This window comes from Bombina bombina, chromosome 5 (assembly GCF_027579735.1).
Source record: "Bombina bombina isolate aBomBom1 chromosome 5, aBomBom1.pri, whole genome shotgun sequence".
NCBI lineage: Eukaryota > Metazoa > Chordata > Amphibia > Anura > Bombinatoridae > Bombina > Bombina bombina.
Genome location: NC_069503.1, coordinates 943,625,931 through 943,645,649, shown reverse-complemented (window position 1 = coordinate 943,645,649; position 19,719 = coordinate 943,625,931).

Genomic DNA, 19,719 nt, shown 5'->3' with positions numbered 1-19,719 from the left:
GGCTCACAGTAGGGGATAGATCAGTTAGATGGTGGCGGTTTTAGGGGCTCACAGTAGGGGGTTAGTTTATGTAGATGGCGGCGGTTTAGGGGTTAAATACTTTATTAGGGATTGCGGCGGGGGATCGCGGTTGACAGGTAGATAGACATTGCGCATGCGTTAGGTGTTAGGTTTTATTTAGCAGATCGCGGTTGACAGCTAGATAGACATTGCGCATGCGTTAGGTGTTAGGTTTATTTAGCAGCTAGTTTAGGGAGTTACGGGGCTCCAATAGTCAGCGTAAGGCTTCTTACGGCTGCTTTTTGTGGCGAGGTGAAAATGGAGTAAGATTTCTCCATTTTCGCCACGTAAGTCCTTACGCTGTATATTGGATACCAAACTGCGCTGGTTTGGTATACCTGCCTATGGCCCAAAAAACTATGGGCGACGGCAGAAATATACGCGCGTAACTTCTAGGTTACTCCGTATATAGGATACCAAACCCGCGCAAATATTGGCGCCGCCAGCTTTTGCGGGCGATGATTTTTATCGGATCGACCCCTTGGGGCACGATCAGATATATATCGTAGTTTGCGGCGCAAGCGAGGGAACCCCCGCCGCCCGTAGTTTCAGCTCGCAAATCGAGCTATCCAATATACCCCACCGGCAATTGTTAAAGTGCCGTAAGTCAGATAAACCAGCGATGTCCAGAAATCTGCGTAAGTACAAATTTCTGGAGTCGCCAGTGACTTACAGCACTTTAGAAACTGCCGGCGCCTACAAAACCTGACTAAGTTATTAAATCTCCTGTACTGTCTAACACGCCTCCCAAACATAGCTCAACACGTATACCCTTCTATCCGCTATCCCCCCTCACTCTCCTAATAATAAATGTATGAACCCCTAAACCGCCGTTCCCGGACCCTACCGCACAAAATAAAGTTATTAACCCCTAAACCGCCGCTCCCGGACCCCGCCGCCACCTACATTAACTACCCCCTAATGTGAGCCCCTTACACCGCCGCCACCTACATTAACTACCCCCTAATGTGAGCCCCTTACACCGCCGCCACCTACATTAACTACCCCCTAATGTGAGCCCCTTACACTGCCGCCACCTACATTAACTACCCCCTAATGTGAGTCCCTTACACCGCCGCCACCTACATTAACTACCCCCTAATGTGAGCTCCTACCCCGCCACCAGCTATATTAAAATTATTAACCCCTAATCTAATCCCCCTATACCGCCGCCACCTATATTAAATTATTAACCCCTAATCTAATCCCCCTATACCGCCGCCACCTATATTAAACTAATTACCCCCTAAAATACTAAACTATCCCTACCACTAAACCTAAGTCTAACACTGCAAATAGCCCTGAAAAGGGCTTTTTGCTTGGCATTACCCCAAAGTAAACAGCTCTATTGCCAGCCCTTAAAAGGGCATTTTGCTGGGCATGCCCCAAAGAAATCAGCTCTTTCACCAGCCCTTAAAAGGGCTTTTGGCGGGGCATTGTCACAAAGAAATCAGCTCTTTTGCCTATAATCTAAATCCCCCTACACCGCCGCCACCTATAATAAATGTATTACCCCATAATCTAACCCCCCTACACCGCCGCTACCTATATTAACTATATTAACCCTAATTATATTAGGGTTAATATAGTTAATATAGTTATATTATATATATTAACTATATTAACCATAATTATATTAGGGTTAATATAGTTAATATAGTTATTATATATATATATATATATATATATATATATATATATATATATTAAGTATAATAACCTATCTAACTCTAACACCCCTAACTAAATTCTTATTAAAATAAATCTAATTAATATTAATATTATTAATTAAAATATTCCTATTTAGATCTACATACTTACCTATAAAATAAACCCTAAGATAGCTACAATAAAATTAATAATTACATTGTAGCTATTTTAGGGTTTATATTTATTTTACAGGTAACTTGATATTTATTTTAAATAGGTACAATAGCTATTAAATAGTTAATAACTATTTAATAGCTACCTTGTTAAAATAATTACCAATTTACCTGTAAAATAAAGCCTAACCTAAGTTACAAATACACCTACACTATCAATAAATTAAATCAACTACAAACATCTATCTAAAAATACAATTAAATTAACTAAACTAAATTACAAAAAAAACAAACACTAAATTACAAAAAATAAAAAAAGATTACAAGATTTTTAAGCTAATTACACCTATTCTAAGCCCCCTAATAAAATAATAAAGCCCCCCCAAAATAATAAGAATTTAGTTAGGGGTGTTAGAGTTAGATAGGGTTATTATACTTAATATATATATATATATATATATATATATATATATATATATATATAATATAATAACTATATTAACCCTAATATAATTAGGGTTAATACATTTATTATAGGTGGCGGCGGTGTAGGGGGATTAGATTAGGGGGTAATACATTTATTATAGGTGGCGGCGGTGTAGGAGGATTAGATTAGGGGGTAACACATTTATTATAGCTGGCGGCGGTGTAGGGGGATTTAGATTAGAGGCAAAAGAGCTGATTACTTTGGGGCAAAGCCCCGCAAAAAGCCCTTTTAAGGGCTGGCAATAGAGATATTTACTTTGGGGTAATGCCCCGCAAAAAAGCCCTTTTCAGGGCTATTTGTAGGGTTAGACTTAGGTTTAGTGGTAGGGATATTTTAGTATTTTAGGGGTTAATTAATTTAATATAGGTGGCGGCGGTATAGGGGGATTAGATTAGGGGTTAATAATTTAATATAGGTGGCGGCGGTATAGAGGGATTAGATTAGGAGTTAATAATTTAATATAGATGGCGGCGGTATAGGGGGATTAGATTAGGGGTTAATAATTTTAATATAGGTGGCGGCAGTGTAGGAGCTCACATTAGGGGGTAGGTAATGTAGGTGGCAGCGGTGTAAGGGGCTCACATTAGGGGGTAGTTAATGTAGGTGGCGGCGGTGTAAGGGGCTCACATTAGGGGTAGTTAATGTAGGTGGCGGCGGTGTAAGGGGCTCACATTAGAGGGTAGTTAATGTAGGTGGCGGCAGGGTACAGGAGTGGCGGTTTAGGGGTTAATAATAGGGATTGCGGTGGGGGATAGCGGTTGACAGGTAAATAGACATTGAGCATGCGTTAGGTGTTAGGTTTTATTTAGCAGTTTGCGGTTGACAGGTAGATAGACATTGCACATGCGTAAGGTGTTAGGTTTTATTTTGCAGGTAGTTTAGGGAGTTACGGGGCTCCAATACACAGCGTAAGGCTTACTACACCTGCAATATGTGGCGAGGTGAAAATGGAGTAAGATTTCTCCATTTTTGCCACGTAAGTCCTTACGCTGTATATTGGATACCAAACTGTGCTGGTTTGGTATACCAATCTATGGGCCAAAAAAACGAAGACAGAAATATACGACCGTAACTTCTAGGTTACGCCGTATATGTGATACCAAACCAGCGCAAAATTTGTTGTCGCCGGCTTTTGCAGGCAACGCTGCATATCGGATCGAGGCCTTAATGCGAGCGGTTAATTTTTTTTTTTTTTAATACTTGATGCGGGCGCTTAGTTTTTGCTTTTGTAATGCTCTGTTTGCCTTTGCTGCATCCCAGTGGATTCCGAAAATGTCAGGGTGGTGAAAGAATCCACCTTTGGTGGATAAGCTGTTTATGTGCTGTTACAAATAAAATTATTAGCACAAATAAAATTACAATAAAATTTCATTTTTTTATCCCCATAGAAAATAACCCATCTTAAATTATCATTGTCATTCAGTAACAATTATTTTTAGCATTACCTTCTTGAGAATTAAGGTATTTGTAGGTTGAAAAGTAAGATTTTCTTTAAATGTATCATTTCAGAAACCAGCATATTTGTGTCTAAATCAACAGAACACAAATCTTTATTTTGTTTGTTCATTTGACACTTCTGAGGTTGTGAATGTTATTTTAATAAAAAGCATGGGGGCAATATAAAAATAATAGGAAGAGAAGGATAAATTCCAAACTCAGCTGATCCCACACCCTTTAGTTGTTGTTAAAAAGGTATACGTTTCCGTGCCGGCTTTGTTTCCTTTATTACGGATTTCTTGGTATTTAATTTTATAACCTGTATCCTGAGCAGTTGACAAAGAAGCCGTAAAAAATCAGGTTATCCAACAGATACTTGAAATGCAACAAAGAAGGTGCATGAGTGTTCCCAGGGTATTTCATCCTAGCCGTAATTGACACTTAAATTATCAATGGTTTCATCTGAATTAAAGGGACATGAAACCCATATTTTTTTTGTGTGTGTGATTTAGAAAGAACATGCATTTTTAAACAAATTTTCAATTTACTTCTATTATTTTATTTGCCTCATTTTCTTGATATCCTTTGTTAAAAAGCATATCTAGATATGGTCAGTAGCTACTGATTGGCAGCTGCACATAGATGCCTTATGTGATTGGGTCACCCATGTGCATTGCTATTTGTTCAACAAAGGAAATCTAAAGAATAAAGCAAATTAGATAATAGAAGTAAATTGAAATTTTGGGTTTCATGTTCCTTAAAGTATGTATCATGACTCTGACAATGACATTTGATACTATTTCTGTGCTAGCAGTAAATTGATAAACTAACCAGTATCAAATTATCAATATATAAAAGTGCCAAACTACAGTATGTATGAAAGTTATCCTCTTTACACACAGATTTACTTTACATGCATATAAGGCTCTAAGTTTTCAGAAAGTTTTCTATTTACCCTTCAGTCACATACTTCAGTTGTATCCTTTGATCTCTAGTTCAGTCAAATGTAAATATATATATATATATAGTTGACATTTTTTATAAATTTGAGATAGTTTGAGTTAGATTGCTGATGTGAGGTGCATCAAGTATGTCTCCTTTTTGGAGTTCTAATTCTTCAAGGCTTGATAAAGGACATTTACTCTCTGTTTTGTATAAATATAGGAAAATGAGTCTAAGAAAATGAAGTAAATATTTTTTAAGTTAATGAATAGCCATATAGTTTTTATTGTGAACATTTTAAGAATATCATTGTTTAATTCATGGTGTATCATATAGTTTTATGACATATCTATTATGTCTTAAGTAAAGGAAGAAAATGATAGACCATTAAGAATAATGTCGCCTCTAAAGTCATAGTTGTGAATAATAACTGTAGGGAAGTACTTGTCAAGACGATCGAAAAACAAATGAACAAAATATGCACTGCTTTGATTTAATGCATTTTTATTTGTTTTGTTCTTTTACTTTTGAATAAATCATATACTAGTAAGGACAGTCAGAAACTATCATTGACATTAATCACAAACCTATTTCCTTATGCTGCATAGTGAACATTCTTTTTGACAAATTGGCCCGATGACTTTGTAAACTATTGAAAATAATCTAGTACACAAAAGCAGATTTGTTAAAACTTATTGATAGACATATGAGTAGATGAACAAAGAAACACAATTTATACAACAGAAAAAAAAATGTACTAGTAGCATTTTAAAAGAATGTGGTGACTAGTTGAAAAGCAGTATTTAGTGAAATTTACATTACGGTCAAAATTGAAATGAACTTAGATTAATTATATATCTGGATAGAAACATATTGACAAATTCAATATCTATATATAAGCAAAGCATGCTTCCAGTAAAATGTATTATTGCTTTAGTGTTTTTTTCTCTGCACATGCATGGCTAGCTATTCTAAGCATGGCTTGATATTCTAAGTGCACCAGCATTTTAAATAATGCAGCTGCAATGATGTAAATTGAGTTATTACTAGATGATACAAGCACTTAAAGGGACACTGTACCCAAATATTTTCTTTTGTGCTTCAGATAGAGCATGCAATTTTAATAAACCTCTCCTCTTACTCCTATTTTCAAATGTTCTTTATTCTCTTGGTATCTTTATTTGAAATGCAAGAATGTAAGTTTAGATGGCGGCCCATTTTTGGTGAACAACCTAGGTTGTCCTTGCTGATTGGTGGATAAATGCATCCACCAATCAAAAACTGCTGTCCATAGTTCTGAACCTAGAAAAAAGCTTAGATGCCTTCTTTTTCATATAAAGATAGCAAGAGAACGAAGAGAAATTGATAATAGTAGTAAATTAGAAAGTTGCTTAAAATTGCATGCTGTATCTGAATCACAAAAGAGAAAATGTGGGTACAGTGTCCCTTTAAAGCTTTTCTGAGATGGCTTGAAAATGCTGGTGCACTGAGCATACTTAAGTACACTCTTGAAACAACTAGCTTTTACTAGAAGCATTTTTGCTAATACATAATATATATATATTATATATTATGCTCTTCCATTCACAAACAGCACTCAGAACATTCATATTTCTCCTTCTCTTCTACTTCCCCCTCTCTACAACACACATGAACTTTATTCCTATCTCACATCCCTCAGCCAGCCATGCTTCACTGATCCTAAACTTAAACACTCACATAAGACACATTCTCCTCTCCTTTCACTCATCATCTTTCTTCTTCTTGCAGCTGGGGATGTCTCACCTAACCAAGGTCCACCCTCTGCTTCCTCAGATCACTACCCCAAATGACACCTCATACACCTTGCCAATGTAACCCTTTAAACCTCATTAACTGCATCTCTATTAGTACACCCCAATTCTCGTGTGCCCTTTGGAATGCTCACTCAGTATGCAATAAGCTTACAGCTTTTCACAACCTATGTATTTCACGTTCACTTAACCTGTTAGCCCTCACTGAAACTTGGCTTTCCTCCTCTAACACAACTGCTGTAGCCTCTCTGTCCTATGGCGGCCTGCATTTCAGTCACACTCCCAGGCCTGGAGACAAACAAGGAGGAGGAGTAGGAATTATCTTGTCTCAACACAGTACCTTTAACAGCATTCCTTCACCACCCTCTCTTTCCTTCTCATCTTTTTATGTTCATGCCATCCGCCTCTTCTCCCCTATAGCTCCCAGCATCACAATTTCAGGACCACTTTGAAGCCTGACTTCCACATTTTCTCTCTTGTAATGTCCCTTCTCTCATCTTAGGGGACTTTAACATACCCCTTGATAATCCTAACATGCTTGCTGCCTCTAAACTTCTATCCCTTACCACCTCTTTAGGCCTGTCCCAATGGACAACATCTCCAACACACTGTGAAGGCAACTCCATAGACCTGGTCATCACACATTTCTGTGCTGTTTCCAACTCCTTTAACCTCTCCTTTCCTCTCTCTGACCACCATCTACTAACTTTCTCTCTTACTCTACCTGGTACATCTTTGCAAGCCCCCAAAAAACTGCTACCTTACAGGAATATAAATGAATTGGATCTCACAGACTTTTCCACTTTTCATCCCTCTCTTGTCCAAACCTTGTGACTCTACAGTATAATTTGGCACTACATTCAACACTTGACAAAACTGCACCCTCCACTCTTCAACGTACATCAATCACTCAATGGCAACTGTGGCACACTAAAAACACCAGATATATTCAGAGATGCTCACGGGCTGCTGAACGGCAGTGGAGGAAATCACGCACCTGTGCTGATTTCCAGCATTATAAATTCACCCTTAAATCCTACAACTCTGCGCTCAGCATGGCGAAACAAGTCTGTTTCTCCTCCCTTGTGTCATCTCACGCATCCAACCCCAGAAAGCTGTTCTCAACCTTTAACTCCCTTCTATGTCCACCTGCCCCCCACCCACTACCAACCTCACTGCTCAGATTATTGCTTATCACTTAAAAAATAAAATTGACACCATTAGAAAAGAGATCTGCACCTCACACCCCTCAAACCCAGCAATCCTACCCACCCCTTCTATTAACACAAATCTATGCTACTTCCCTCCTGTAACAGAGGAAGTAGTCTCTGCACTCCTATACTTGGCTCATCTCATAACCTGCCCACTTGACCCTATTCCTTCACAACTTATTCCCTCTCTCTCTGCTTCACTAACCCCTACCCTAACTCATCTCTTTAACCAATCTCTCACCGCTGGCACATTTCCTGACACATTCAAGAATGCGTCAATCATACCAATCCTAGAAAAGCCCTCGTTTGACCCCTCCTCGCCTTCTAACTATCGACCGGTCTCCTTACTTCCCTTTGCTTCAAAATTATTGGAACGACTGGTCTATAATCGGCTAACTCAATTTCTCACAACTAACTCCTTACTTGATCCACAGCTAAAGCAAAAGTCCATTACTCCTTACTAATTCTTCTTGATCTGTCTGCAGCTTTTGACACAGTTGACCATCCTCTCCTTCTAAAAATACTACATTCATTTGGCATCCGAGACACAGCCCTCTCCTGGTTTGCATCATATCTGTCAAACTGCTGGTTTTCAGTTTCCTTTAACAACTTATCTTGTGATCCTATGCCTCTCTCAGTTGGAGTACCGCAAGGCTCTGTTTTGGGCCCCTTGCTTTTCTCTCTCTATACATCCTGCCTTGGAAAACTTATAGCCTCCTTTGGATTCCAGTACCACTTATATTCTGATGATACCCAAATCTATCTTTCCTCTCCTGATATCTCTCCCTCTTTACCCTCTTTACCAGATTTCTGACTGCCTCTCTGCAATTTCCTCTTTAATGTCTTCACACTACCTCCAACTCAATCTGTCCAAAACTGAGCTGCTTCTTATCCCCCCTCTTCAAGACATCCAACACCTGACATCTCTCTGACGGTTGGAGACTCTATTCTCAACACCTCACCCCAGGTCCGCTGTCTTGGGGTCACACTAGACTCAGAACTCACATTCAACCCACATATACAAGCACTTACCATATCCTGCCATTCACACCTACGCAACATTTCCAGAATTTGTCCTTTTCTTACTCAAAAAACTACAAAAATACTTATTCATTCCCTCATTTTGTCACGCATTGATTATTGCAATCTACTCCTAAATGGCCTTCCAAAACACTGCATCTCCTCCCTCCAATCTATTATGAATGCTTCTGCTAGACTCATCCACCTAAGTTACCAATCTACATCAGCTGCTCTGCTCTGCCAGTCTCTACACTGGCTCCCCATACACTCCAGAATACAATTTAAAGTATTAACCCTAACTTACAAAGCACTCAACAGTCTAACTCCCAACTATATTTCCTCTCTCATTGTGAAATATTCCCCATCCCGTCCTCTTTAATCAACCTCTGACCTATGTCTCTACACTCCTGTTATCTCTACGTCCCACTCCCGCCTCCAAGACTTCGCACGTGCTGCTCCTGTCCTCTGGAACTCTCTACCCCGCTCCATGAGACTGTCTCCAACCTTGTATAGCTTCAGACGCTCCTTGAAAACTCAACTATTAAGAGAGGCTTACCATCTCTCCTCCATCCCTCATCCGAACCAAACTAATACATGTACATGAACTGCCTTACTCACTGCTGCAAATACAACCGATGTAACAAGCTACCCCAACCTTATGTCTCTGCACCCTTAACCTATAGACTGTGAGCTCTCCGGAGCAGGGCCCTCTTCCTCCTGTACTAGATGTGTTTCGTTTTGTTATGTTTTGTATTTTATCACAAATCTTTGTCATTGTATACCCCTATCATTATACCCAGCGCTACGGAATTTACAAATAAATGATAATAATAATAATAATAATAATAATAATAATAATAATAATAATAATAATAATAATAATAAAAATAATTTATATATATATATATATATATATATATATATATATACAGTTGCAAGAAAAAGTATGTGAACCCTTTGGAATGATATGGATTTCTGCACAAATTGGTCATAAAATGTGATCTGATCATCATTGGAGTCACAACAATAGACAATGACAGTCTGCTTAAACTAATAACACACAAAGAATGAAATGTTTCCATGTTTTTATTGAACACACCATGTAAACATTCACAGTGCAGGTGGAAAAAGTATGTGAACCCCTAGACTAATGACATCTCCAAGAGCTAATTGGAGTGAGATGTCAGCCAACTGGAGTCCAATCAATGAGATGAGATTGGAGGTGTTGGTTACAGCTGCCCTGCCCTATAAAAAACACACACCAGTTCTGGGTTTGCTTTTCACAAGAAGCATTGCCTGATGTGAATGATGCCTCGCACAAAAGAGCTCTCAGAAGACCTACGATTAAGAATTGTTGACTTGCATAAAGCTGGAAAGGGTTATAAAAGTATCTCCAAAAGCTTTGCTGTTCATCAGTCCATGGTAAGACAAATTGTCTATGGAGAAAGTTCAGCACTGCTGCTACTCTCCCTAGAAGTGGCCGTCCTGTAAAGATGACTGCAAGAGCACAGCGCAGACTGCTCAATGAGGTGAAGAATCCTAGAGTGTCAGCTAAAGACTTACAAAAGTCACTGGCAAATGCTAACATCCCTGTTAGCGAATGTGCAATACGTAAAACACTAAACAAGAATGGATTTCATGGGAGGATACCACAGAGGAAGCCACTGCTGTCCAAACAAAACATTGCTGCACGTTTACAGTTTGCACAAGAGCACCTGGATGTTCCACAGCAGTACTGGCAAAATATTCTGCGGACAGATGAAACCAAAGTTGAGTTGTTTGGAAGAAACACACAACACTATGTGTGGTGAAAAAGAGGCACAGCACACCAACATCAAAATATCATCCTAACTGTGAAGTATGGTGGTGGAGGCATCATGGTTTGGGGCTGCTTTGCTGTGTCAGGGCCTGGATGGATTGCTATCATTGAAGGAAAAATTAATTCCCAAGTTTATCAAGACATTTTGCAGGAGAACTTAAGGCCTACCAGCTGAAGCTCAACAGAAGATGGGTGTTGCAACAGGACAATGACCCAAAGCATAGAAGAAAATCAACAACAAAATGGCTTAAACAGAAGAAAATACGCCTTCTGAAGTGGCCCAGTCAGAGTCCTGACCTCAACCCAATTGAGATGCTGTGGTATGACCTCAAGAAAACGATTCACAACAGACATCCCAAGAATATTGCTGAACTGAAACAGTTCTGTAAAGAGGAATGGTCAAGAATTACTCCTGACCGTTGTGCACGTCTGATCTGCAACTACAGGAAATGTTTGGTTGAAGTTATTGCTGCCAAAGGAGGTTCAACCAGTTATTAAATCCAAGGGTTCACATACTTTTTCCACCTGCACTGTGAATGTTTACATGGTGTGTTCAATAAAAACATGGCAACATTTCATTCTTTGCATGTTATTAGTTTAAGCAGACTGTAATTGTCTATTGTTGTGACTTAGATGATGATCAGATCACATTTTATGACCAATTTGTGCATAAATCCATATTATTCCAAAGGGTTCACATACTTTTTCTTGCAACTGTATATATATATATATATATATATATATATATATATATATATAATAACATTTTGAGAAAAAAAAGTTGTTAAAACCTCCATTTATACTTGCACTCCAAAGCAAAACACAAACAGCTGGCATATATAAGAATATATTTATATTGTTTTAATGTACAAAAACAAGGAAACGTTGTACTTAAAAAGAACATTGGAGCATTTTTAATTTAACGTTTCTGGGTGTTACCCCCTTCGTCAGACAATACAAAATAGCAAATATACTGTATATATATTAAACAGCTTTCTAATTTACTTAAATGATCTAATTTGCTTCATTCTCTTGATATTCTTTGCTGAAAAGCATATGTAGATAGGCTCAGTAGCTGCTGATTGGTGGCTGCACATAGATGCCTCATGTGATTGACTCACTCATGTGCATTGCTATTTATTCAACAAAGGATATATAAATAATGAAGCAAATTAGATAAGAGAAGCAAATTGTAATGTTGTATAAAATTGTATTCTCTGTCTGAACCATGAAAGAAAAAAATGGGGTTTATTGTCCCTTTAAGACTGTGAATCTGATGTTATAAATAAGGAGAATGAATAAGGTAGTATGCAAAATATATTTCCCTGAACTAATCTTAAATTTATATAACTGTTTTCCTTAAGCTTGTTGTTCCGTATGGATAAGAGAAAATCATTTTGCGCAATTTCTTATGTTTTTCTTCCTCTTGCCTTTTTGCTGACATCACATAACATAAATCAGTATGACAATTGACATAAAGTGCATCAACTATATGGGTGATCTTATGATATGACAGCACAAATTATATCACTGAGGAACCCAAATCAATTCAAGCTGCAACACTGAGCTAAAAGTGTATCCTACCAGCACTGCATATTATCGCACAGCATTGACAGAGCACAACAAATATTTCTACCAACTATGAATGCACTCACCAAACTGTAATTTTGCATTCAAAATTCCCTTGTGATGTTCATAACCATGCATCAAGACTGCAATAAATGTTTGAGTTTTCTTACATGTACTGCATGTTGTTATTTAGAGCAATGATTTCAGCAAAACAATGTGCCACTTTTCAAGCATTAACAACAAACAGCTCAGATTTTAATGCTAACTAATCTAATGAAACAGGACATGTAAAGAAACATAGGTGAATCGACCTAGTACAACCTAGAGTTACAACTAAACTGTAACAAAGCAGTTACATAAATGCACTATCCTTCTTTATCTAACACCTTTTTACCTAAAAGAATATATGTTAAAGCAATATTTTGCAAAAGCAAATTTAAATATTGTCAGGGTGCCAGAAATCAGACTGATACGAGAAGTGCAAAATAATCAGACCTTTATTAATAGCAAAAAATAATAAAAAGTCCACAAGTCAAATAACAAGCCAGGAATCAAAACCAGAGCTGGTAGTCAGACGAGCCGAGTCAGGAGCCAAATCGAATAGTCAGACGAGCCAAGTCAGGAGCCAAAGCGAGTAGTCAGGCGAGCCGGAATCAGGAACAAGGAGAACAGCAGAGTCAGGAACAAGCCAGGGATCAGGAACCAGGAGAGACATTAGACAGCCAGGTAATACACAGGAGCTCTCACAAACAGGTCTGAGACAACACAAGGGCAAAGCATACTGAACAGAGGCCCTTTAAATAATAATTGATGACATCACAATTCTGAGACTGCATCCTGTCTCACACGGATGATGTACATCAGTCTGGCCATAAAAGGAAATGCAGGAAATGTGCAGCATCACACAGTATGCACCAGAGTCAGAAAGAGAGGTGAGTAAAATGGCTGCCAGTAGCACATGGCAAACAAAGCAGGGAAAAAACACTGACAGTACCCTCCCCTCAATGACCCCTCCCCCACGGGAGGACAAAAGACTTATTGGGGAAACGAGCATGGAAGGAACGGAGGAGGGCCGGAGCATGAACATCAGAATTCATGGCCCTTGCGTAATGTCATGTTGCCAGGAATCAGACTGAGACGAGAAGTGCAAAAATAATCAAACCTTTATTAATAGCAGAAAATAATAAAAACTCCACAAGTCAAATAACAAGCCAGGAATCAAACCAGAGCTGGTAGTCAGACGAGCTGAGTCAGGAGCCAAAGCGAATAGTCAGACGAGCTGAGTCAGTAGCCAAAGCTAGTAGTCAGACGAGTTGGAATCAGGAACAAGGAGAACAGCAGAGTCAGGACCAAGCCAGGAATCAGTAACCAGTAGGGACATCAGACAGCCAGGTAATACACAGGAGCTCTCACAAACAGGTCTGAGACAACACAAGGGCAAAGCATACTGAACAGAGGCCCTTTAAATAATAAGTGATGACATCACAATTTTGAGACTGCATCCTGTCTCACGCAGAGGATGTACACCAGTCTGGCCATAAAAGGAAATGCAGGAAATGAGCAGCATCACACAGTATGCACCAGAGTCAGCAAGAGAGGTGAGTAAAATGACTGTCAGTAGCACATGGCAAACAAAGCAGGGAAAAAAAACACTGACAGTACCCTTCACTCAACGACCCCTCCCCCACAGGAGGACAAAAGGCTTATTGGGGAAACGAGCATGGAAGGCACGGAGGAGGGTGGGAGCATGAACTTGAAAATTCATGGCCCTTGCATAATGTCAGGGTGCCAGGAATCAGACTGAGATGAGAAGTGCAAAAATAATCAAACCTTTATTAATAGCAGAAAATAATAAAAACTCCACAAGTCAAATAACAAGCCAGGAATCAAAACCAGAGCTTGTAGTCAGACGAGCTGAGTCAGGAGCCAAAGCGAATAGTCAGACGAGCTGAGTCAGGAGCCAAAGCTAGTAGTCAGACGAGCCGGAATAAGGTACAAGGAGAACAGCAGAGTCTGGAACAAGCCAGTAATCAGTAACCTAGAGGGACATCAGACAGCCAGGTAATACACAGGAGCTCTCACAAACAGGTCTGAGACAACACAAGGGCAAAGCATACTGAACAGAGGCCCTTTAAATAATAAGTGATGACATCACAATTCTGAGACTGCATCCTGTCTCACAAGGATGATGTACACCAGTCTGGCCATAAAAGGAAGTGCAGGAAATGAGCAGCATCACACAGTATGCACCAGAGTCAGTAAGAGAGGTGAGTAAAAAGGCTGCCAGCAGCACATGGCAAACAAAGCAGGGAAAAAACCCTGACAAATATGCATAAATGATAATGTTGTTCATACTTCCTATAACAACTCATCATATGACACGCAAACATTACACTTCATTTATGACACCTCCACATCATCCAATACTCTCTCATCTTATTGCAAACATTTGTGATGATATTAACTCTCTGTGCTTCTGCCTCAGATGTAGTCACTTCCATGGTTGACATGGGCATTGTCATCTTGCTTGCATCATTCTTTCTATGAAGCCTTCATCTCAAATGTTTATTTTTCAGCCATTTTTATGATTTTTTTTTATGAAATGGCATGTAACCTATTGACATAGTTTCACTTCAATGTTTCATGCCATTTTCATGCCATTCTGGCACTAGGTGATAAGGTGGCCATTCTAGTGTCTGTGAATAGGTCTCATCTTGTGTTCGTGGATGGGCTTGTCTGATATCTTATTGATGATGATGAACATATCTGACTTTCTGAATTGCCTTTGTCTCCTAATTCTGCCTGACTTTTGATTCATTTACTGTTGCTGGACACCTGCTTTAAGCAACCTTGCCTTGATCTTGCCTCTTTTCTTACAACTATTCAGCCTTTTTTTATATGTATGTCCTTAGCCTAGTTGACAACTCTATTGTGGGGTACATACTGGTACTCTGTATCAGAACTGCCTTTACTTCATGACTTCAATACTCCAGCTACTCACATCCATTCCTGAGTTATATCTTATGCGTCTATTCTATCCCTCCTTGGTCAACTTTTAGACTAATATCTACTTCATAGCTCTGACAGCAAAAATGCAAATGGAAAGTGCAAATCAATATAACAGATATTATAATTCATAAGGTTAACTAAACACTGTATTGAAAAATTAAGATAATATGATCCATGATGTATTTTATTATGAAATCAATAAAGCCACTGATATGTTTATGTTAAAAAATCTTTTTTTTTTTAACTAGCAATATTAAAATTAAACTAAGTAGATTATTTTTTTTTTTTTAAAAAAACCTCAATATTCTTAATAACATCACAGTATTTTATTCAGGATTTAATATACTTTAGAAAAAAAATCATATTTCCTATTACTATTATTTTTTTTTAATTATTATTATTTTGACCTACATGCTATGGTATACTACAAAAAAGCATTATTAAAATAATCAAACCTTAATGTAAAGAAGCTCAGTGGAATCTAAACTCCAAATCTTGCCGTAATGTTATACGACAAAAGTTTGCATAAGATTTAGGTATAATTTTCAGAAACTCTCTGCTTAGATGAGATTATCGAATATGATCTCCCAGTACTGCAAGATTTCTTACAAGGTATTTATTTAAGGGGCATTATCTGCGACTCCGTCAATTAGAAACAAGTAGAGTAAAATATAGCATGGGTTTATGAATTTCATCCTTTAGCCCTGATACTTTGCTTGAAACAACACCAGGTAATTACAGTGATGGTCAAGAACACATAACTCACTGCCATTTGCGTAAATACGCATCTTAATACGACACAGATCAAAGCAAACCTGCTTGAAAAAGACAGTGCTTCTTTTTCAATGGAAGCCATCGAGAGACACCAACAGCTCAAGGGACACCAACAGCTCAGTTCATTGATCTATTAACAAAGTGAAATAAGAACTACATGCATGGCCTTATATATATTTTTTCCAGTCATTCCTTTGGTTATTAGTTTGGGCTAGACATGCTAGACAATGACAGGCTGTTGTCCCTATGGGGCATATTTATCAATGTGTGAGTGGACATGATACGAAGTACCATATCATGTCTGCTGCACATTGCTACACATCGCTAAATGCCAACAGCATATGCTGTCGGCATTTATCATTGCACCAGCAGTTCTTGTGAACTGCTGGTGCAATGCCGCCCCCTGCAGATTCACGGCCAATTGGCTGCTAGCAGGGGGTGTCAATCAACCCGATCGTATTCGATTGGGTGGATTTCTGTCCGCCGCCTCAGAGCATGTGGACAAGTTATGGAGCAGAGGTCTTTAGACCGCTGATTCGTAACTTCTGTTTCCAGCGAGCCTGTTTCAGACTCGCCAGAAACAAGGGGCCTCAAGCTCCATACAGTGCTTGATAAATATGCCCCTATATGTCAAGTTGCTGAAGATTAAAACAACTCTAATTAGATAAGCACCTGCATGTATTTGTTCTAAAAATGAATAAACAAATGATAAAATGCATTTGACATTTTTACATCATTTAAAAGGACATTTTGTTACCTGTTTTCCGACAGATACAAAAATATTACATTTTGTAATGTTTACAGAAATGAATGCACGTCTACTCCATTTTATTCAGATAATTCATTTTTTTCTTGCTTGCAGGTACAATATGTCTGTGAATTCTGTTTTAGATTTTTCCCAATAATCTTTTTTAGTATGGCGTAGTTCATTGTTCTTACTAATGAATTGTTGCAACTTGATGAGAACCTTTTTCTGTTGACGTCCTGTTTTTTTCACTGCAAAAATTAAAAATTATTTCAAGTTGTTTCAAAGTCTAAATGGAGACCTTTGATGAAAACACTTTTTGCTTTCATCTAGATTGATATGTACCTTACTTTACAAATGCAAGAGAGAAAACGTGCAATTGCCACCTTCAAAAGGTATTTTATTTTTTCTCTAATATTACTGTATGCATGGCTTGCTTCAACAATGATGAAAGGACAGACTAGATAGAAAATATATACTTTACCAGTTTATTTAGAAGTGAACAGGCACTATGTTTGAAGATTGCTGTGAAACCACTTATTCAATCAAAAAATTTAACTTAGCTGTCACGAGCTAGTCCCAACAGTATAAAATAATAAAAAAAATAAAGTCATGTTCACCATATGGTACAGAACTTAAATTCAAAGCAAATGTATAAGGTAATGCATCTAGTACATTCTTGTTAAATATCATGCTATATTGTCTGTTTTATGTTCTTTTCAAAAATCCATTAGGTTACAAAAATAAAAGAAGAAAAAGCATATGCTTTGCTTCATACTGACAAAGTAGAATGGGAAACATTCATTATTGTTCATTATATTTTAGATACTACAAAACCATTAGAAATTGTATCGGCAAAAGTGCAGTATAGATGCCTACGGAACTTAAAAATAATAATTTAAAACACATGTATCATAAATGCGTTCCAACAAAACACATTAAAATATGTACAGTATGTATAAAAACAGAAATTGCATTGACTAGTCATGTATACAGTATATAAATATTTTCCTATAGATTATATAAAAAAAACAATTCTAAAACAATATTTCTTTCATAAACAGGTGTGAAATGTCTAAATTTAATACCACAAAACTGAGAAATATGCAAGTTTATGTATGGTATATTCTCACTTGAATGTAGAAAGCTAAGTGGACATGGAAGTCCTTAATCCTTTCGCTACCGTGAATTTCAGAGAAAACGTGCCCACCATATTTTTAACATTTTTTACACAGAAATGTTTGCTTTTTTATTATTTAACAATAAAATCTATGGGCCAGATTACAAGTGGCACGTTATTTAGCACTTTCACTTGCGTGCAAACAACTGCAAAAGTAAACTTAAAATGCGCTTGGTGTAGCGAGTGTATTAATATATATGCACGAGAGCAAAAGCTTGCACTAACTTGAGGAATTCGGATATTGTGACAGCGTTAACTTCTTCTCCCCATAGACTTCAATGGAGGGTGCAAACTGGAAAAAAAAATGAACACATCGCTCGCATGACATCCTGACATTGCACATACAGTGCTAACCCAAGGCTAGTTATTTATATTTTGCATTTTCACATAGAAGAAAATGTTCTATTTATTGTTTAATATATACAGGTATATATGATATATTTTATTTATATATATATGAATATATACTGGTATAAACAGATTTGAAAAATACATAGAACATTTTCCCCTATGTGAAGAACATTGGAATGTAAAATATTTACAGTACAAACACAGTAAAATTATGGGCCAGAATAAAAGTTAAGCGCAAAATATTACTTCCCTGAAAGCGATATTTGCACTCAATTTAGTAATACCAGTGCAAGCAAATGGTACTGGTATTACAAGTGAGGTGCAATGTGAATATGACCTTGTGTTTGCATTGCATGGAAGCATTTTGTTCCCGAAAGTGCGTCGTCATAGGCTCAAATGGGAGCCTTATTTGCATGCCGTGAGACACGGCATGAGAACTAGCTCAAAGAAGGGGGTAAGTCACGCAGTGATGGGCAGCAAATATAAAAATATATATATATGTATATTAATATATACATATATTGTATATCTATGTGTTAATATGTGTATATACACATATTAACACATAAAAATATATGTATATAAACATATACATAAACAGGATCTCATAAAAGTGAGTACACCCCTCACATTTTTGTAAATATTTTATTATATCTTTTCATGTGACAACGCTGAAGAAATGACACTTTGCTACAATGTAAAGTAGTGAGTGTACAGCTTGTATAACAGTGTAAATTTGCTGTCCCCTCAAAATAACTCAACACACAGCCATTAATGTCTAAATCGTTGGCAACAAAAGTGAGTACACCACTAAGTGGAAATTTCCAAATTGGGCCAAAATTGCCAATATTTTGTGCAGTCACCATTATTTTCCAGCACTGCCTTAACCCTCTTGGGCATGGAGTTCACCAGAGCTTCACAGGTTGCCACTGGAGTCCTCCATGACATCATGGAGCTGGTGGATGTTAGAGACCTTGTGCTCCCCCACCTTCCATTTAAGGAGGCCCCACAGATGCTCAATAGGGTTTAGGTCTGGAGACATGCTTGGCCAGTCCATCACCTTTACCCTCAGCTTCTTTCGCAAGGCAGTGGTCGTCTTGGAGGTGTGTTTGGGGTTGTTATCATGTTGCTGGTTAATTTTATTAGCGTTAATTGCTACCGCAAGCTTGGCTGATTCTTTATTGCATGTCCGAAAACGGGCAGATTTGCCCATTTGCGGGCATGCAATAAATTAGTGTTCCACTTACAATCTAGCCGTATATGGGGGGGGGCATACAAAAGAGATTTCAGTGGATGACAGTTTCAACTAGCGATTTATTCTCAGAAATGATTGTAGAATTGCCAACAGAAGTTAAAAAAGTTATATATATACTGTATATATATATATATATATATATATATATATAAAATAAAGATTCCACATAAATCTGTAGTTTTTAACTGTAAAAAAATCTCAAAATTGTTCATTAACATCCTCTGCTTCAGCTAAGACCAAACCT